Below are 23,849 nucleotides of genomic sequence, written 5' to 3'. Positions count from 1 at the left end.
TTTACTCTAATTTTTTTTATTCATTTGTAATCCGTCAGGTTCGTTTTAGAATCTATCCTATGTGCAAAAGAAATGTTGAATGTTTTTAATTGAAGTATTAATTAAAACCATTGTAATTTCAAAACATTCTATCATCAATGCAACTTTGCAAAATGTACTTGAAATTGAGGCTTTTTCCAATCAAAATGTTACTGTAAATAGATAAATTGAATTACTATTGTAAGTTGATTGTGTACACCTAATTGTGAATATGCATGCATCGTATCCAGAAAAACGTGTACATATTAACCATATTCAGATAAATGAAGAAAATTGCAACTTTCGAACATGTTTACATACCACATCATAACCGTTAACCACAATTTGCATTAACATGTCAGACCACCATTGCCGATCGGATTGAATAAAAATTGGATTTCTATGAGATGCAGCCGCTCAATATATCGAAAATCAAAACTTCTTTTAAAAATAAAAACTTAAGTTTATTTGCTATTGCAACCGGTTCATTGGAATTTTAATTCCTAATTGTTCAAATTCTATCACATTTTTTTCTACACAATTTTAACACATAGAGGAAAAAACATAAAGGCTGGGTTATTATAAAGTTTGCAAAAGTTTATTGACTTTAAACTTTAAATTGATACTTACAAATGATAATACTGCTTCTTTATTTCGGCGTTGAATTAATTTGATTTTACAAAATTGGTATGCAACTGCCTGTGTTTAGTCAGAATGCATCAGCACCTGACCCCATTTATCTAATATTTAGATGTGTACTTTTTGCATGATGAAAAACGATCCAATTTAATATTTGTTGGCTGCTGTCAATTAGATTAAAAGTTTCAGAATGAATGTTTCGATCGTATTTCCGCAATTCTGGATATGGTGAAAGCATATTTTGTCGAAAGATCAATCGATTTTTTTCTTTCGTTTCTTTCATTACATACATTCGCATCAATTGTGCTGCCAGCAACTGAACAATAAAAAAATGGAAGATGCATTCGAAAACCCATTTAAAGATTGAAGTAGTGGAAAAATTCCAACTTTGAATTAGTTATATTCAATGAGAGTGATTGATTACAAATTGAAATGAAAACAGTCGTGCTTAGGGTTTGAATGTGGTTTCACCTTAGTGTTTGTTATACCGATTGAGATGTAATTTGGTTTCCAACGTGCAACGAAAATAGTTTTATCCAAACAAACCGACATTCGGTGAACTTTGAGCGTTCTGTAACATTGCTCTGTTAATTCCAATATCAGAGTAGCTCTGGCGAGTGTATGTACTGTTTATGTGTGTATGAAAGCCATTTAATTCGTTTAAGTTGAAATTCGATTAATTTCACTAAAATTGCTTTTCATGATTCGGGTGAAATTGGATTTAGAAGCAACCGACTTGTAGTGGTTGATCGGCCAATCGACTCTTGTCACAAATTGTTACATATTCTATATATAAATCTAGTTTGCAATAAAGATGCCTATATCACAATCAAAGCAAATCTTTCTCTTTATTACTATTTGCACTCTAGTTTTAACATTAAATTTTCACAAAATATCCTGGCTGTGCCGATTTAATTGTATTATTCGGCAATTAGGTAAATTGCATTTAAAAGTGATTTGCATTCTCATTTACGACTGTACAATTACAATTTTGAAACATTATTATCCTAAGCTCAGGCATTGAATTTATAAATGGATGGATTTTTTATACAGCTTCACAAAGCATGTTAATATATTAGTATCGTAGTAAAAGTTAATAAAGGTCAATTTTATTACGAAAAATACTGGTAATAACTCAATAGTTAATAATTTTTTATCTCATTAAATAATTTAAAAATAATTATTACCTATAATAAAAAAAAGTATTTTATTACTCTTATTGCCGGTATTTTTTGTAATAAAATTGTCCCTTATCAAATTTTACATTACCGGTAGGGGTAGGTTCATTAAAAAAAAACTGTTGATTTTTGCCAGATTTTTAACAATTTTTAATTCAGAAAATTTCATTCTTTATCTTCAACCAGCCATGTATTTTACTTTAAAGTTTATAATATTTTTCTCTTGTTTTTCATCAAAATGTATCAAATTAAAGTTTCGAATTGTTTTGATTTAAGTAACAAACTTACACTTGTAGCATAAAATCACAGTGGACGGCAGTTCGCGCGAGTGACGAAACCACATTAGTGTGCTGAAAAGTCGAACTCGCTATATATACATGTAATATACGAAATCCAGACCTAGAAGGCCTTTGGCCCCGCTGATGTATGGTTGGAAAGCCCTTGTAATATACATAAAGAAAAAACTTCAAAGTTTGAAATTCGGACCACCTCTCTTCAAAATATGGTCCTTTCAAGAAAATGGTGAAAATTCGTTGATTAGTTCTACGGCCATAGATGGTACTAAATGAGGTCTTTGACCCCTGAAAGATCAATATTCTGATTCTAGAGCTCAATACCTTTCCAACGATATTTCAACGTCGAAATCGATCAATTCCGTTCGAAAAATTTTGCATTTTGAAAATGTATTATGATTTTCCTATAAAAGTCATTTGGTATATCTGTCCGCGATTTTGCGTACTCGATTCTGATCTTTTTAAAACTTTCTGTGTATAAATTACACAAAAAACTAAGACTTTTTTGTTCCGGCACTTTTGGCGATATGGCCGCCATGTTGGCCCTGACCGGCCTCGTAAAGTCACTTTTTGACTTTTGTCCCCACGGTCACCGGTTGCCTGCATGTGAAACACCCCGAACATATGCATATAGTTGGAAAGGTCTTGAAGTGAGCAATCGTATGGTACCATTTGCTGTCCAAAAATTTCGATTGGCCACATTGGCCAAAAACCAATAAGTTACCGTTCGGCCGGACACATAACGGTAATTTCCTCGAAAACCGGCCATTGATCCATTGAAAATTTCACCGATTTTAGGCCCAAGTCTAAGCTTAAAAACGCCGCATAACTTACATATATCCCAGAAACTTCTTGTTTTCAAGATATGGCCTTCGAAAGTGCAAAAATGGCCAAAAATGGCAATTGTTCAAACAATCGCTGTGGCACCTAAACTTGACATACCCAGGGCATATGCATATTCGTTGGTAAGCTATCGAATGAGAAAGACTCCATATTTACTTTTGAGAATTTCATCGATTTCAAGTCAAAGATAAAAAAGTGTATACCACACACCACTGAACATTGGCCGTCCCCATTATGAGCCATAATTTATGACATTTGGAGCCAAAAAAATAGCATAAAAGTCCACATTTTAATTGTATTTCAAAATTCAGATGTTTTGAATCTTTAATATGGAAAATTACTCTCACAAAATTACTGATATCAAATTAAAAACCTCTGACGAGCTGAAGATCGAGTGAAGAAACCAAAATGTGAAACAAAAAACTTCTGATATCAATTTGGTGACGAAAATAAATGAAAGATAATTTTTCTGTGTACAGTGAAAAAAAATGTATATTAAGCATTTGTATATTCGGAACGTTGCATTGCGTCATCAGTCCATACTGACAGTAAAAAGAGAGGAATTTCTGTAACGTTTTGAATGTTCAAATGTATATTAAGTTTTTATTCAGAGTACACAGAAAAATTATCTACCATTTATTTTCGCCACAAAATTGATATCAGAAATTTTGTGTTTCACATTTTGGTTTCGTCACTCGCTCTTCACCTCGTCAGAGGTTTTGTATTTGATACGAATTGAGACCTGCATTTCGGACATTCTCATGTTCCTTGTGTATGTAGATTTAATTTGAAATCGATTAAAATAACACTCGAAGCGCTCTACGTTTCTATTCATTCTACCGCCGTCGCTGCCATCATCTGCGTCAATTCATTTTATATGGTGTGGTGCACGAATTCGAGTTATCAACTTACATTAATGTGATTTATATGGTCTTTTGAGCGACGAAGCGCCTAACATTTCCAGTACTCATTTCCAATGCTTCCAATCACATTCATTTACATATATGGCGGAATCGGATTCTAGTCAACGCTCAATTAAAATGCATTACAAATAGCTTCCAGCGATAAGGTCAAATTACTGAAATTCAGAAGCACGACCGGATCTCAGTCTCTACCTCTCATCTTATCACTTCTTCGCTATATAAATATCACACATAGCAAGCGATTTGTTTTCGAACTTGATGATATTGTGTACAAATTAGGGATAAATAAACATGGCAAATATTAAATTGCAAACATATGAACTTTTATTTTACACATTTTTCCATTGCTCACAAATTACCGGCCATTTGCCCAAGATAATCGATTGTTATTCCATTCTTGACTTGGGCAAATCTGTGAATTGACAAAGATTACACACAATACAATACAACATTGTATTGAAGAGATGTATTTTATTCACACCAAATGAATATTTTATACTTTAATTTATATGCTGTTTGCTGTAACTATTCATTTCATAGCAGTACAAATGCACATATTAGTATTAATTATTGGCTGGAAATATTTAAATGCATGTAAACTATAATGTATAATCAAACTCAAATTCGTAAGTGATATTATGAATTAATTCTTTTTACTACCAAAGTAAATTATTGTAAATATTCGCATTAAAACTGACGAATTCATCGATAAACATAATGTCTACGGTGACATTTTTTACCATCTTGAAATTTTTTCATGTTTGTTTGCAAAATAAAAATTGGCATATCAAACAGGATGATGTGATGAAAACAAGAGAACATTACTTCCGGCTAGTCGATAAACGATGCTATAATCGGAAAACACTTTAGTTAAATGACCTAAAATATAGTGCTCATTCACTTGCTCAGTTAAATGTTCCACTTGAGTAACGGAACAATGATCAATTTTGTTTTTCCAATCAGCCATCCAATCCATGCAACATTAGATAACCCTGACTGAAAATGGCCGACATCATGTTTTTTTTCTTGTGCAATTTAAAACTTTTATTTTGTCAATTTAACGCTAGGGCTTCAATTGGATCACTCTTCAGTGAAGTAGTATAGCATGACATAATAACGTTACGTTAACCAATCGTTCATTGCAAACATATATCTCTCCAATTCCTACCTCATGTCCAAATAGAAGCCACTGAAGATAATTTTGGGGCGAAAAAAACTGCAAAAAAATGAATTATACATTAAGCCGAGACCATATATTCTGACCAACTGCATCATGATACTGATTATGTGTTAATATTATTTTTCGATGCTATTACAAGCACTTAAAAAATAATGGTTTGCTTTATCATTTTATTTGCATTCAGTTTAATTTTACACACCATTTCCGGCTTGTGGTTCGTTCTCAAAGCGGTATGTGAAAAAAATGTTCTTCAAAAATGATACCAATTCAATTTCATGATATGCCCACTTTATTCACAGTTCAATGTATTCTACTGGAAAACAAAATGTAAGCAAACACAATATGATTTGCATTAATTTTCGTAAATTCATATTTATTTGCATTTAATAACCGCTTAAATTAGACGCTTCATGAAAAAAGTATAATCTACTGTTTGTTGTACGTTAAAACCAACAGTTGTTTGCTGAATCAACGGCATCACAGCGTGAAAAAGTGAAAAAATACGCCGATAACAAGATAACGGAAAATTACCACATAAAATACCAACCCAAATGGTGCGCTACAATCATTTTTTAAGTAAGCAACAATAAAAAGAAAAAAAATCATAATAATTTATGTATATTATTACGTTTTTTCCAAACTGTTTCACATGTTTAAAGAAACAGGTTTCTTCTTGTTTGTTTACATCGCGTTTGCATTTTACAATCCAAAGAATGCTATTTATCGATTGAGCAAATATCATTAAGCTCTCTATCAAAGTTTTGTTCTGATTATAATTAAATTCATAGTATTGAGAAGGTTCATATCAATTTTTTTAAATAATGCTGCTACGTACTGGCCCAGCATTGCTGGGACCCTGGAAAATTACAGATGAAACAAGATCTAAATAGTTATTTTGTTTTGTAAAAGTTCCGGATTGGTAGAAATTAATACATTTTGCAAATGATTGTTGGACCATTTGATTACTATTTCATGACATTTTGCTGATATATTTCATGAATAAGTACTATATAATTGTAACAAAATCAACCAATTTGAAGTATTTTTTTATTTCACATCGTTACTTTTTTATTGGCTCATGGCTTATCTTTGATCATCATTGATTATAAAAAAAACTTATTAATCGTACATACTAGTGCAACAAATTACTTTTGAAGATTCTCATGTTTAGTGCATGGAATTTTGATTGTGTGTGTGTGTTTTTTTTTATTTTCAATACCAACGTAAGGTATACTAGTAAGAGTAAGATGACAGTGAGAAATTTATAGATAAAAATCATTGAATTTCACTTAAACATTCCCCCTTTCTCTCATTGAATTCCAAAAAAAAAATCATTTTATATGTATTTTACTAGGTATTTTATGTAAATTAGATGCTTTGAGACACTATAATATGTTAGATAGAAAAACAAAAAGCGTTAAGATAATTTGCAATGAACAGAATATTCAATTTCACCACGCTTGAACCAAAGCGCGACGATGACAAGCAACGTTGACAGTAGCGCCATGGTGCGGTTGCCAGCGAAACAAAAAAATGGCACAAATGTCGATCGCCTATATCAAAAGTGGTACACATTTGTGCCACCCAACATAAACAGTGGCAACCATAATGAAGTTGCTGTGTTGTCCAGCTGTCATTGTCGTCGTGTTTTGGCTTGAACAGAATGATAAATTTGAAAAGAAAGAACCAAATATATTTTATATATTTATGGATATTTGCCAACTGTGTTGCCAAAATAGAAAATTAGGGGAGACTGGGGCTAAGTTGGCCACTCACCAAATATTTTTACTGGTTCATCGTATCGAACCCTGTGATGGCTAGTAGGGTGTAGCATTTTTCAAACATTTTAACGGCGAGGGTAATAACCTTGGCTATGGGATCCCCTGATCACGAACCAGGCGTTTTTTTGCGAAAAAAATATAAACTGAGATGTCACGGCTCAACGGCGAAGTATCAAAAATAGAAAAAATTCGGATTTTTTTGAATTTTTTTGATTTTTTTGAATTTTTGTGTAAGGCATAAAAATACACTATACTTTCAGTATTGCTTATTTTTATGCTTAAATCATCAGAACAGGTCCCAAATAACACATTCTAGTAGAAAAATTCATTCAAATTCAAAAATGGATACCTTTACCATGGAACAACATTTCATTGAAAATTTCCAAAAATCCTGATATTCAAAACTATTCACTTCTGAACACAAATTTATGAATATTAAAGGTTTCCTGATCCGGAATGATCAATAATTGTCTGAAATTAACATGGAAATTAATGTGTGCAAAGTATTCCATGTCATAAATTCATTTTTGGTACCAAATGGAGACATTAAAGAAAAAATACAGAAAAATGACAAAAATTATAATATTTTCGCCACTTTCTAGAATAAAAAGGCCAAAACTCTTCCGCATCCAAAAATTTCATGTATTTTACTCAATTTGTGACATTGCAGCATCAATAACATCTGATCTTTAGTCAAAGTGCAGTATAGTTTACTATCCGAGTGGATCACATTGTCATATCAATGAATGGAATGGGATCCTGTACCTCTAAAACTTGAAAGCTCTTGCAGCATTCGCCTTACTGGTTATGATTGTGTCACTTAAATCCCATTATCATCCTGAAAGTGTATATTCCTTATAAACAGTACGTATACAGACTTTTTGATTGAAAAGAATTGAAAATTGTGATTAAAATGCGAAAAAAATTGAATTTTCCACAAAAAAATTGGAAAATTCATTATAAAGACTTGTTTAACTCCACTAAATGTCTTCAAAATTATTGTTCTACCGAATTGTAAGAATTATACAGGCATATCGGATATTTCACGGCAATATGGACGTTTAAAATTCGTAAATACATACCTTTTTTGTATATATACGAAAATTTCGATGAGGTCACCACTTGGTACCGAAAATGAATTTCTTATATGAATTACTGCTGTGTTAGAAAGCTTAAATATTGCACACATCATTTTCAGACAATTGTTGATCATTCCGGATCACAGAACCTTCAATTTACGTTCAGAAATGAATCATTTGAAAATTGGAATTTTTGAGATTTTTCGGATGAAAGTTTTGAGATTTTTCATGGTGAAGGTACCAATTTTTAACTTTGCATGGAATTTTTTTTGTCGTAATGTGTTATTTGGGTTCTGTTCTGATGATTTAAGCATAAAAATAAACAATACTGAAAGTAAAGTGTATTTTTATGCCTTACAAAAAAGTTCAAGAAAATTCAAAAAAATCCAAATTTTTCCCATTTTTGATATTTCGCTGTTGAGCCGTGACATCTCAGAATGTAATTCCATATATATATATATTATTCGAGTAATTTTATACAGGAATTACATTTGGAAGTTCTGGAAACCAGGCCAAATCCTGAAAGTCCACCAATCAGCCAAATTCCACCGGATTTTGATTTTAGGCCAAAAAGTAGTTGGCTGTATGGTGTTCACACAAATTTGCTTATTTTTGCCGATTTCCCATCGGAAATGCGAGAAAAATCGATCGGGAGTTTTTTTGTGATTTTGACTGCCTTTCTGCTGTTTTTCGTGTTTCAGTACTATTTGCTTCTAGTAACACCAATCGAAATATACTGGTGAGAAACTATACTAATAACTATACTAATAAGATACATGCATCTTATTAGTCTTCTGACTAGTAACATTCTAATAACTATACTATATTATTTATTATTACTATACTTATTAGTGCAAAAAAGTAATAAGTAATAATATAGTTTGATCATATTAGAATGATAAGATAATAAGATGAATAATAAGATACCGAAAATGCCCAACTGTAGTTTGTAAAATATTCTGAACAGATTCGAAGTGCTTACACATCATTTTCTTTTTAATTCAGTGTATTTTTAAAGCAAAATGGTTCGCACTTACAAGTGTAAAACGGCTGGAGTAGACAAATCAAAGATGAAAGCGGCTATTTTTTCAGTTCGTCGTGACAAAATTTCATTTCGAAATACAGCTTCATTACATGGTGTCAATTCGAAACACATTGGCAAACTGTATAAATAAAACATCCGATGAACAAGCATAGACGATGTTACAGTGATGAATCATAGGCACAAAACATAATACTGAAAACGCAACGACTAAAAATTTGCATTTCATGCCGTCTCAAAGCACACGTCGATTGTGTACGCACACAGGACATGTATTCACATGCCCAAACTGTAACTCCGACCCCCAATATGCCCCAAAATCGCTTCTAATCGTGTTTTCTACATGAAAACATGTTTTGGGGTGACTTTAATTTTTTGGTCTAATACAATATCTTTCCTAGACTAGCTGTGCGGAAAAGTAAAAGGAATTTTCAGCGATTTTTTCAAAATTTGGCGGCCAAATTTGAATTTAAAAAAAAATACGAATTCTTAATTTGGTGCCCGAGCAGTACTAAAATATGCAGAAAAACCTTTCCAAAAGTCAGCGGTATCGATTTTCATTTCTTTAACGTATAAATAGAGTGACGCAAAATATACATATTTCATATGTATGTTGGTATTGCGTCACTTGGGGGACTGCAGTCCCCCGTGATATTATTTTCAATAAACCACCAATGCGAAGGAACGCTGTTCAGTGCAGTTATTATTATTATTTTCGAAATATATTAAATAATGCTCCAAAAAATGTCAATTTGTATGAAATTGTATGAAAAAAATATGTTTGGGTCCAAACGGCAGTGTATATCGAAGTTCAATTCACCATATTTTCGTGTTTTCGTGCATTTAACCAGTACTATCAATTGTTATTATAACCAATGGTTCTGAAACAGCAAAAAAATCATAATGATATAAAATGCGGTTTTGCACCATTGCCAAAATGAATCAGTAACATATTTCGAAATTGAACGATCATTGATACGTAACCTGAATAAATCGAAATTGAAATTGCGATAGAATTGAATGGCCCAAAAAGCACGTATTGAATTGAAAGCACGGAAAATGTTATTAAAAATACTTAGTTCAATACAAACAAATTTTAGTGAAAGCATTTTATTTCGGTGCAAGGCGATTGCGGAGAATGACGTTACGGTTAAAATTGAAACGCAACCACTATGAAAAGAAGAAAACGTGTGAAGTATGAACAAACAATAGGGTGTTTCATTTTTGGTGAATTTTGAAAAATTACATCGGTCCTATGCATAACCGATGCAAAATGATCCTATCTATCCTATAAAGGTGTTTTCAAGATTTTAAAATAGTTTTAAGGTTGTCCAGTAAAGTGAACTTTTGAAGGTTTTGCATTTTTTGAACTTTCAAGCTGTGCAATTAGTGTATGTTGTCATTTGACGTCCATTTCAAAATGGCACACTCATTTTGTGCATATCTTTCAATATAAAAAAAATCAAAATTTCGACTTCTTTACATTCATGACACCAAAATCGACGACTCCAAGAATGTTGATTTTGTAAATTTGGCTACCCCGTTCGATTCTACTCATAAATGCTTTCCAACGATGTATCAATCAACCAAAATCAATTTGTTTTCATGGTAATTATTCTGATCGTACTTTTAAAGAAAAAATCCTAAATTTCAAGTAAAAATTCAAAAAAAAATTAGGATTTTTTCCTCGCAATTTCATACATGTCTTCATTCAAAGGTCACCTGGACATAGAGTGTATCGATTTTTTAAAAATAAGGTGCACTTATGAATAACCTATGCCAAATGGTCCCAGGAATCTTACCTAGGTGTTTTTTTTTGCAAAAAGAAATTAAAATTGGATTCGCGCATGGTGTCTAAAAATTCGCAAAAGTTCCAAAAATGATCGATTTTTTGAACTTTTGTGTTTGAGGAAAAACTTGACTAACTCCCAATATCGATTATTTTTATGCTTAAATCATCAGAACAGAACTCAAACGGATAGGTAGTCAATTTCCGGTCGATGTCAATTTTCGAAAAATCGTATATACTACTAAAATGAACTAATTATGTACAATTATGTACAACAATTATTTTGATTATGTACCAACAAAAATTTTTCAGAATTTGGATTTTTTAAAATTGAAAATATCAAAACCCGGAAAATGTTTACCCGAATTTGTACAACACAAAAGTTATACGTCGTTAAAATGTACAAAATATGTACAATTCAAATCACCCATCAGATTTGAAAAATTTTCATCGGGTCACTATCTGGAGCCAAAAGTTCAAAAATCAAAAAAGTTCGATTTACGGATTTTTTTTTTTCAACTTTCGTACACCTCCAGTGTATACGTCGTTAAAATGTACAAAATATGTACAGTTCAAATCAACCATCAGATTTGAGAAATTATCTATTACCTATCCACTCAAACAACACATTGTAAAAGAAAATTTCATCCAAACTCAAAAATGGGTACCTTCACCATGGAACCTCATTTCATTGAAAATTCTCAAAAATTCCGATTTTCAAATTATTTATTTCCAAACAAAAAATTATGAAAATTAAAGGTTACATGATCCAGGATGATCAATAATTGTCTGAAATTAATGTGTACGAAGTACCACATGTCATACATTCATATTTGGTACCCATGTTGATACATGGGTAACATATTTTTAGCTCTTTATTGAATAAAGTGGCTTTTCGTGGATTTGACTCATTTGTGAGATTGATGTACATGTAATGCAAGGGGATCATGTACCTCTAAACCCCGAAAGCGCTTACAATATTCGCCGTTCAAGTTATAATTGTGTCACTTAAATCTCATTATCATTCCAAAAGGTAATGTTATGTAATTAATGAGGATGTATAGTCGAATGTCCGCACATGTGAAAGTCGAAACTTGGGACTAGGTTTAAATAATTGTACCAAAAATGTACTTAATTGTACCGCAATTTATTTTTAATTGTACCTTACTCGTTTGGATAATATTTGGAGCCCACGTTTCGGGATAACTCAATATTGTGGGGTCAAACAAAAAACAGCATAAAAACCCCGAAACTTATCATAAAAAATCCCCAGATACGTCATAAAATGGGCATAAAATCGGCATAAAACCCCCGAAATTTGTAATAAAAATTCACAAAAAATGTCATAAAATGTGCCTAAAATTGACATAATATTTTTGTGATATAATGATGAAAAAAAAAACTCAAAGATATTTTTTTAATTTTTGTGGCTGATAATAATTGTACCTAAATACATTTACTACCTTACTTTCTGAAAGTTTCAAGACGATCGGATATAAAATATGTATAACTCCCATACAAAAGATCCAATATCTGGAGTAAAATAATTTTTCGGACATTCGACTATACATCCATTAATGAAACAACGCAGATTTGTTTGTTGTTAGAACAGAATGTTTAATATGTTTAACAGTTTATTCAATGATCGATGAACATCGACTGAATGTATTATTTTCAAATGGACGTTTGGTGTGTGACGGCGAATCCTGATTATGACCACTAGGCGGCGCGTCACACACTTACAATAGTCCGTTAAACACTACAGTAATATTCCTTATAAACAGTACGTATACAAACGTCTTAATTGAAAAGAAATGAAAATTTTGATAACCATGTAACAAAACTGAATTTTCCGTAAAAAATTTGAAAAATTCATTAAAAAATGGTGTTTAACTCCACTAAATGCCTTTCAAATTATTCTGCTGTCCAAGTCGTTAGAGAAAAATATATTTTCACGCCAAAATATCCGGGTATCGAAAATGATTTTTTGACATGAGCTACCGTTGTTTTAGGACGTCGAACCTTTGCGCAGACTATTTTCAGACAATTATTGTTCATCCCAGATCATGGAACCTTTTATTTTCATAAAATTTTATACAGAAATAAATAATTTGAAAATCACAATTTTTGAGATTTTTCGATGAAATTTCGTTCCACGGTGACTTAACATTAAATTTTCTTTTGAAATGCGTTTTTGGGGTTCTTTTCTGATGATTTAACTATAAAAGTAAGCAATATTGAGAGTATATTCGGGCTGGACCATTTGGCATAGGTGCAACATTGATTTCGAAATATGTCACATTATCGATACACTATACTGCACACAAAAAATAAACCTAACAAATCATTTTAGGATTCCTATTAAAATATTAATTTGTAAGGTTTCCTTCTAATATGGCAACATTTTATTAGGAAACCTTTAAATAATAAAACATGTTTTGTTTCAACACAGTGAGGTTAGATTTGACGTTTAAGCGCGCCAATTTATTAGGATTCCTGTTAAAATATTGCGATTTTATAAGGAAACCTAACAAATTCATTTTTTAATAGGAATTCTAAAATAATTTGTGGGGTTTATTTCTTGTGTGTGGACAACCTTAAAACTATTTTAAAATCCTGAAAACACTTTAATATGATAGATAGGATCATTTTGCATCGGTTGTGCATAGGGCAAATGTAGTTTCAAAATTCACCAAAAACAAAGCACCCTATTCAACATGTACTTCTTTTTATTGTAAAATGAGAAAAAAAGAAAGATATATACATATGGAAACAATGAATCGATGGTATTGTATGGAAACTGAAAACCGCAAAAAAGATTTTTACCGCGGAATTCGTTGTACAACAAAGTGTTCCTATTGTTCACTTTATTTATTTGCTGTCATGAATAACAAATATTATTCAGGTGCAATTTTGCAATTCGAAAATCGATGAGAATGTAAGCATCACGAAAAAAACACTTGTACAACAGCTAATATGATAGTTGCCCTTTTCGTATCTCTCACGAAGAAGAAAAAAACACACAGTTTTACATACGTTTGACTTATGTTCAATATAATGTGGCCGTTGTAATTTACACGGTTGGAACATTATGCGCATTGGAGCTAATACTCTTTAGTTTGTGCATGAGTGTGTTTGTGTGTCGGATTCTTCAGTGAAACAGCTGGTGCGTTATTTTTATATGCACACCCGCCGCCGACAACAACCAGTCACAACATGTACACATTTCCTCAAGACCTGATCATGCACTGCTTCGAGTAGTAAAAAAGTAGTAAACAATAGCAATTTCAAACATTTGGAAGAGACCAGAATTTCTCCAGTATGTTCACATGTACTCTATTTGAGTATTGTTTTTATAGCTCATTTATATCACTTGTTTGACCCTCTTTTTTAACAAACACATACATTACTAGAGCTCTTATGGTTCGTTTTATTCCCTTCTTTATAGTGTGCTCATTCATCACTAGATCATTTTTGTTTTTGGTCGTTAACTTGTGTGTTTTTAAATATCGAAAATACGCACCAACAGTTAAGAACAATGTGGAACATGTTGGAAGTGCATGTAATCATGGGCCGGTGTATACTAAATAGTAGATTTGGTCGCTTATAACCAACCATTCAAGTGTTTCAACTCGAATTTGTTATAGAAATGTGACGGCTGTTTTCATAGATTAGTTTTATTGCTGGCAAAACTCATTCTGAGAGTATACCAGAACACTATGAGTTTCCCGTTTGCCTTTTTCGATCTCTTTCGACTATTCAACATTTGCATGTGATACATGTATTTACTTAGTTACTTCGTCTAGGAAATATAAAAAGCGCATAGGTTTTATTCAATTGTAGAAATTTTTAACAGAGATGATTCACTTTGAAATGGGTGGTAAAATAAGAACAAGGTACCTAAAATAAAAAGTTTACGTTGGACCCTGTATGAAGCGACAGCAGCGGTGGCATAATTAAACTACAATGGAATAAACAGAGAAAGCATTATACGGTTAACAATTTAGAAGTGAACAACCAAAACAGCATGCGTGTTTTGTAAATAAGCGTCCAAAACGTAATGGAATATAAACATAAAATGAAGTGAGGAAAAGAAACGATGAAAGACATAAAGAGCAATGTTAATGAAACAAACAAATGATTCGAAAATTGGAATGGAGTGTGGTGTGGTGTGGTGTGAATGAAACTCGAGTATATGTTTGTCGGTACACATGCATACCACTGGAAGATATTCCAATTACGGATGTAGACCTTAACATGAAATCGCATAGCAGCGGTGGCATCAGCGATATACACATTCAACGTTCCTACATATAGTCGCAAGTAAGACCACGCATCATGTTAAAAAAGAAAGAAATGTATTAATAAATACGAAATAAGACGCGGCAAGACGGTTAAGAGGTAACATTCAACAAGTTAACTAAAACAGCTGTCAGTGGATCTCTTGAGCTGAAACGACTAACACCTTTTTTGTGTTACTCTCTCTGTGTGTAGTGCAGAGCGAATTGTTGATTTTTTGGTTTTTGTTAAAACGTGTAAAGTGCGCGGTATAAAGTATTTCATGAAGTGGAAGTGTTTCACACACGTTTTTCATTTGTATACATCGTGAGCGCAAATTTTAACTATACTCTTGTGTTATTAAAACCAACCAACTGTGTACATTGTATACACACATATCGATTACATTAAAATTGCGGCAAATTCTTTTCGTTATAATTTTGTGATTACTCGTCTTGTGACTTGTTAATTGTTAATGATTTTTAAGCTGTGACGCGCTACAATTTACATGTATCAGCATTTTATACTTTTTTGCAGTCTGGTTTCAATCATGTTTATGGTTACCTAATTGTGATTCATCGTCATTTTTTATTTTTCGTTCAGTTTTTTTGACAAATTGCGTTGCACCAGTGTGTGTTCTGAGTTAATTTTCGACGCAACGAACAAATTGTGATTTTTGACTATCTGTCTGTATCAGATTTGTAACCATTTTACACGGATTTGCAATCACTGATCTTTTAAACTCTAAATTTAAGTTAATTCAATAAGTTGTGCTTCAGGTGAAAAGAGATAATGTCAAAACCAAATTGCCGTGTTTGATGATGGCGTGCTAATAATAAGCGCAACCAAATATTCACATTGCTTATAAACATTGATACATTCATACATTTTCGGTTCTTCATTGAAATTGTACGTACCTTGCACGAAAACACAATTTGGTGCTGTTATTGTTCTTCTCTTCTGTCTACGCTGGTCCATCCATCAGGGATATGATTATACGTACATTCGAATAAACATCGAATAATTCGAAATATCATTAGTGTGAAGCATATATCGTGTTATAGTTAAGCAAGAAGTGGCATATAATAGAAAAAAAACTGCATAATTTATTGACGGTCTGAGACAGAGAAAACTTAAGTAATTTGAATACGATAACCAAAAATCGTGTCAGTGTTTTTTTCATTATGTGGCGGTTTTCATCAATCAGTAATAATTATTTTGTTTATTGGAAGTAATATTCACTGAATTTCGTCATTCGCCTTTTTCTGCTTGTTATCTTCTCATTAAAGTAAAGAAAAAACTTTTTGATTTTTGAATTTTTATGATAAATCCAGCGGAAGTACTCAATTATATTTCGATTTGTAAACAGTGAAAAGTGAAAAATTCAAAAGCAAGTGAAAAACTGTGTAAATGTGCAAAAAAAGCCGTCAGCCATAACAGCAGAGAGTAGTGTTTAATAAATCAGAAGAAAAAATTCATCGACGTTACCTCAAATGAAAAAAAGAGAAGCGATAATCAGATTTTCAGTGTATAGATAAATTGGTTTATAGTAACATCAAAAATTTATTTACCAACGGTTCATTTTTTTCATTTGGCGTTGATAATTAAAAATGTGAGTTGAGTACATTCAATTTCTTTTTCTCTACTTTTGTTTGCGCAACTTTTTTACTTAATAGGGATTGTGTAAATTTCATTCTGCTTATTCTAAATATGAGTGTTTGTTGCATTTTAGCGAATCCTTCATTTCCATATGTAAAAAGTCAGTGAAACAAGACAGTATGTACGGTTTCGCACATAAATGCGAATACATTATTATTTTATTTTCAAATTTACGCACATATTTTAAGTTTCGTTCATTTCGAAAAAAATTTAAGTGTGAATAATTGAAAATCAACAATTGTTGCGAATTGATCGTATACAAACGATTCGATTATAAAACCAATATAACACAGAATATACAGAGAGTATGGTTGTGGGTTTACACCGATTTGTTCAGTGGTTTTAATTTTCTGATGATATGTGATCGTATGGCGTTTTCACCTCAATAATGACCACATTTGCCATTGGTATTTAAAAAGAGGGAAAGAAGAGAGAGAGAGAATAAAGTTGATTTCTTATATATTAGCATGGGCCACAAGCTAAAAGCAGCATGAACTCGTATGTTTTTCAACTCTGAAATCTGAAATTTAACGGTTTATCTAAACTAACAGAACTTATTTTCTATGACGATCGTTGCTTGACGTAAATATAAAATTACACATAACGTAGTTTCGTTTTTTTTCTACTTTATAGAATGCAATTGTCGTTTCATTCATTTCACTTGGGAAATCTTGGTTTCTGTCGTGAATTCTTTGTTTTTTAATTGAAATATACACTTTTAACGTTAAAGTTAATAAATATAATGTTGATATATGATGATATGACTTGAACCATCATATTTACTATGAGTAATAACATTTTGTATGGAGATGGAATGTGTTTGACAGCTCTGCTTTCGTTCATAACATCATAACATAACATATCATCAATGAATACATTCGAATCTTTAATGAAAATGTCAAGAGTATTCCGAGATCACACATTATTATTTTGATTTCAAACATAAAGCACATATAAAACATAACATTTTAATTCAACTGGAACGGTATTTTGACTATTTTTTTAATCGCAAAAATCACAATGTTAAGTACCGTTTTATATTGGCATGCTAATGAAGTTATAATAATGGCTGGCCAATGATTTCACATTTTCTTTCTTTCTTGTGTCGGACCTTAGAAAAAGTTTCACATAAAAAAAATATACAAAGAAATCCTGATCAAATTAAAACATTGGCGCTCTCTTTTTCCACAAAAGATTTCATTCGACTAAACTAAAGCGATGAACATGTTTTGTTTTAAAAAAAAGTCATTTATATTTCTTAAAAGTTTTTGTTAGTTTTGTAGCTCCAGGTGCTGTGAACGAGGTCATCGACGTTAGATAATATCATGTTATTTACAAATTATACTCCTACCGTCAAAACAAACTTGACGACAGAATAACTTTATTTATAATTATTTGTTTTCGCTTTTCAAATCTACCTGCAGATCAACACATTTGATTTAAATGAATTTTCATGAAGTTTATTACTCATTCTTTTATTTCAAATTATGTCAATCTGTACGATTAAAATACTGAAAACCTCAACAATAGCTGATAAAAATTGGAATTGTGAATTTGATCGAGTATACATATTTTTTATCTCCGGTTAAATTGGTTCAACATATAGCGGCTCATACTTATTTTGAATATAACAATATTATAATAATAATAAAATTATAATATATTTATAGCCAACCAATTGGTCCTGTAAAATATTTAAATGATACAGATGCCATCCAAAGAAAATCATAAAGATTAAGCGAAGCGCTTAAAATAATTCGATAAAGAAGAATTTGACTCTCTTTTCATACTTAAAATTGCATTTAATAAACGATTATGATATCATTCATAGCAACGGTCCATTTCCAGCCGAAAATCGATTCCAAATTTTTCATATATTTGTGCCTGCTTTCTTCTTTCAAATTACAATTATATAGCGACAAATATTATTTTTTTATAATTTTGAATATTATTATAGAAGAATTATTATATAGAAAAACTTTGTCTACGCGAGTCTCACGAGCATGAGCGTTTAAATGCATATTTTGATTCAATTAAAGGAAACCCTTACCACATATATATATGGCGAAAGAAGGGAAGCGACAATAAAATATTTGTCGTTCAAATAAAATGTCATGACTTTTTTTGGAATGGTAGGTATACAAAAGTGATTGAATACTTTAACTCGTGTGCACAATTTATTTCATTTTTATTTCAGGGATTTTTTCGACAATAATTTTAAATCGACTTATAGCTTGTTGCGTAATAAAATCACTGATCATTTTTTAAATGCGTGTACCGAATGCAGAATGCACATCCTCTTCGTCTCTTCCTCTATCTATCAACAATTTCACAAGTGCTGGGTACATAAAAATGGTGCTTTTGAAAATATCATTCAATATATATCTCGCCAAAATTTCAAATTGAAAAAAGGTTTTATTTCATTTTTTATGCCATACGCAGGACGTGCAATACTCATACAAAAAGGAATACACAAGCGAGTTAAAATACAACAGCATTTTTTGTGGTACAATTCATTAATGTATTTCGATTCATACGATGATGATAAAATGACATCGGGTTTGCCTTTGATTTAAATGTAAATGTATGTGTGATTCTTGGATTTGCATCTCAACCAGTGTTTTAATTCCGTTTGAAAAACAAGCTTCGCTCAACGGCTTCGTTCTGAACGGAAAGCAACAATAAACAATGTTTTAATGGAAAACCTGATCGCGCGGCCCTGCTTAATTAGCAATTATGCATTCAATAAACTTCACACTATTAATTGGCTCTTGCTTTATGTGTTTTTCATCGCCATTCAAAATTGTATATTTATGGGGCTAATAAATATACCTATGGGAACTATCTATACCAGTAGTGTGCGAGGAAAATGTTTCAGGGGGGGGGGGGGGTTTTTGTTTTTTCGTTTTTTTATATCACTTATTCAGTGAAAATCCCTAGCAAATCGAAAGAATTTTCTCGACGAAAAATCCCAGGAAATCGGAAAGATTTCTCTCGTATCCAAAAAACCCTAGCAAATCAAAAGAATTTATACTATTTCCAACTTTTGTTAAGCAAAATAAGGTCTTCACTTTTTGAATCAAAAACCCTCGCAAATTCGAATAAATTCCCCGAGAAAAATGTCTCATCCAAATCACAGGGGTTCACACTATTGATCTATACATACACTTGAAGTACTATACGAAGAAGACTTATAGTGTTTTTTCCCATTTTCGAATATTTCCTTTATACTTCATATAAAAATACAAATAAAGTTTCTTCGAATTTTTCTATTCTCAAAAGTCACTTTCACATACACTTCTCAAAAAGAAATTAGGTTAGAGTTTTTTTGAAACATAAATAAAAAAAAAAGATAAACACGATTTTCCCCTAGAAATATACATGGATGCACATGTACTCGTATTTTCAAATTGGATTTCCTAACGGCGAACACACATACACACACTCGCACGAATATGAACAAAATTCGTAATTTTTCACTTTATTCATAAAATATAAATCCGGTTGGCATACGTTATTGCACGAACGGCAACACGGTAAATCAGTGGCTATAGCTGTCAACAGTCAAAAATGGCATAAAGACTAAATGCGAAAAATAAACAATAAAATGTTCCAACCAAAATCGTGACATATCACAAACGAGAAAAACAACCGAAACCCACAAATACCCTCTGACAATCATCAAATTCATAAATTTTCCAAATTATCTAACCGAAATCAGGTGGTGACGCGATACCACATTTTTATGCAGTTACACATTCCAACGTAATATTACAATGTAACTGGCATTTAAATGAAATGAATGTGCGGTTTGTTCTAGGGTATTTAAACAATTTTGATTTAGAAATATCGAATAAAGTATTCCACGTTTGACTTAATATAATTAAAATTCCTCGTGTACAATTCGGGTGGTTTATTCACCAATTTACATTATTTTTAATTATTCTATTTATAAATGAACGCATGAAACATCGTGCCGAATAGAAAAAAATAACGACAAAATCATTTCCATGCCGTTTACCGTGACGATCGATTAGCAGAAAGGAAATCGGATATCCGATACATTAAATGCTTGTTTCTTTCCAAAAAATGAAAGCTAATCGTTCAAACACATTTTTACCGACAAAGTGCATCGAAAAAGAAACTGCATTATTCCCATAATATAATGTACGCACATAATTCAATTGAGACCGTCCCTAATTCAATATGTCACGCCGGACACATGTCACTCGACCAAAAAAGGTGACTCGTTCCGATCGAATAAATAAATGTTGAAAAAAGCATACATCTAGTATTCTATGTGAGAAAGAAAATTGTAACTTGTTATTTAAACGGAGAGAAAAATTTAAGAACAACATGAATACAAAATATTGGTTGGAGCCAGAGAAAAAAAAAAACAGATAAAATTTCCTTCGGGAGTAAACCGGTCGCGACAAGTGCATACAATTCACTTCCTTTCACAATCACGCGTTTGAATCCAAGAAGTTTTTATGTGCATGTTTAGGTGCTTCTGAGTATTTTCATAGCATCGAGTAGGATCGTAATAATATCCTGTGTGTATGATTTTCATTTCAAACATTTACATTTTTTCTTTCAACGTACTCGACAAGATTACATTGGATCGGATTTCTGAAAGCGACATCATACGCTAAATATGTTTTTAATTTAGCTAAAAAAATGGTTATCGTAAATATTTAGGAGTTTAGTAAATCCGGTGTAGCTTAAAAAAACTTACATTTTAAATATAAGGATGATGTTACTTTTTTCATTTTCTTTCGTTCTCTAGATTTATGGATTTCTTTTACTGTTGAACGTTTGTCGAATCGACTTTAAATCTAATCGAAATGATATTTGATTTTAAGATGGAGCACTTAAAAAATTCACTCTCCCTCTTCGTCCGTGTGTTTACTTGCATCTATACGCATTATTATTTATGTTTTGATCATATTCTAAGGAACTTTATAAGAGAATTATGTACTTTCTTTATGATTGCAGCTGCCAGCGAAACAAGTCATATTTCACTTAATTTCATGTCAATATGAGGATAGTGCACTTAAAATTCTGAATACAACACATAACATTCAATGTTATGCTGTTGTGGCTGCTGCATCTCCTCATACGTTCCATATCCGATGCGATGGTGATATCGATGATATCCATAGACAGCACGACCTGACGATGACATCTCCATTTCGTTAGCTATACATTGTTTAGTTTGTACATCGCATGCATCACCATACATTCCACCAGATTTATTCAGAATATCTGTAAGTGTAAATCGAATAAACAAAGTGCATTACACAGTAACTGACTGGTGGTCATACTTCTATGTATTGAGCAAAAGAACATGGACAAGAGTATACATAAAAAAAGAGGCAAAAGCAGAAACAGCAAAGTGAGAAGAAATAAGCGAACAATAAATAGAAAATGGAATGGACTGAAAAATAAAAAGCATGCCACATCCATACATATGAATATACAAACTTAAAGACACTAAACGCAAAATGAAGTAGACGATAAAGTCCATGCGATATATGCGCAAACGCTGATGAATGGAAATGAAAATAAAATAAAATAAAAAACGGTGATGTGACCAAATGCAAATAAAAATGCAATTGTAATGTGAAAAGATGGTTAAAATACTGTTAAAATGCGTTAGCTCTTTATCGTACTCATTTCACTGCACATTTTTAGCTGAACATTATTCTTATCTTTTTTTTGTTTTCATCATTGTTCAGTGTCATCCATTCTGTTTTGAATGCGTTCAGCTTTTTATCTCACTGTATCATATTTCACATACACACATTCACGGGTAAGAAAAATAAATGACGAGAAGAAGTTGGAAAGAAGGAACGACTTACTAAAACCGGCAGCCTTTGCATTTAACAAATTGAACGAATGGCTTTGCACAAAATAAATTTTACATCTTTATTTTTTCGGTACCGCTTATTCGACAAGTTTTTTCGGCACTGACCATTTTGACGTGAACGCATATTTTGTGACTTTATCTTATCAAGAGAGCAGAAATAATTGAGACCAACGATTTTCTCACTCTGGATTCCAAAAACTCTGACTAACACATAAATAAAAGACTCTCACACCCGTAAAAACTTTTCAAAATTTGGGGGTCCGCAAAACATACCAACAACAACTGCCACAACATTTTTATGTTTTTATAAACCCATATACTTTCTTCAACATTTTTAATACTTTTTATTTGTTATGGAAAACGTAACTTTATGACATGCTTTACGTGACATACAAGCGCAAGTATATGTGTTCTATAGAAAGATTGTTTCGGTGAAAATTCATGTTGTTTATCGAATCTTTCGTAATTTATCTCCCGTAAAATACCGTTCAAAATAGAGTGGCAAACACACCTTTGCCTAAAAACATGCAGGAAAATCACAGTTGAATTTAATTTATTGCCGTGTCTATCTTGAGTTGCTATCTCTGATACGATTCTTTATTCGTAATGCTTCACCGTGCAATATTATATTTTATCATAAATATCATCGTGACCATTAGTGGACCTAACATTAGTACCATTTCAAGCAATTGCGCTAAGTAAACGTCTTCTTTATAGAAGAAACAAAGCCATACGATGTTATTTTCGAGCGAAATGCAAAAAAAACACAAATGGCAAGGAAAAAGACAAAACTAAGAAATCAAGCAATTTTCAGTGAATTGAAATAGATGTATTGTTATTTCTGATAGTGTAACAAATGTAAATGCAATTTCAAAGTTAACATTCGGGCGGTACACCAAATACCAAATGCTACATCGTTCATTGTTAATAAGAAGTTTGACCGACAATCGAACTAGAATAAGAAGAGCAGCATGTGAGTTTATGTGTGTGTGCAAAGTAGAAATCGAACGAGAGACATTGAGCAAAAAGATGTAAATGGACGCGCACATGTGTTCACAAACGATCGACAAGAGCACGGAAGTGATAGAATCAACTGAGGGTATTCTCTCTCTCTTTCTCTCTCTCTCAGTGTGTGTAAAGATGCAGCAAAAGAGATTCAAGTTATTCATTTATTCGTATATATAGGAACTAACAATAGAGAATTAAGAAAAAACGCAGAAGCAAAATAACAAACAGCACGCGTTGCCGCTGGCAGACATGCGATCTATCCAACGCACA

The sequence above is a fragment of the Contarinia nasturtii genome, unplaced genomic scaffold, assembly GCF_009176525.2.
Source record: "Contarinia nasturtii isolate CC-2019 unplaced genomic scaffold, AAFC_CNas_1.1 Cnas_scaffold_3175, whole genome shotgun sequence".
In the NCBI taxonomy this organism is placed as follows: Eukaryota; Metazoa; Arthropoda; class Insecta; order Diptera; family Cecidomyiidae; genus Contarinia; species Contarinia nasturtii.
Note: the sequence above shows the minus strand (reverse complement) of the source record.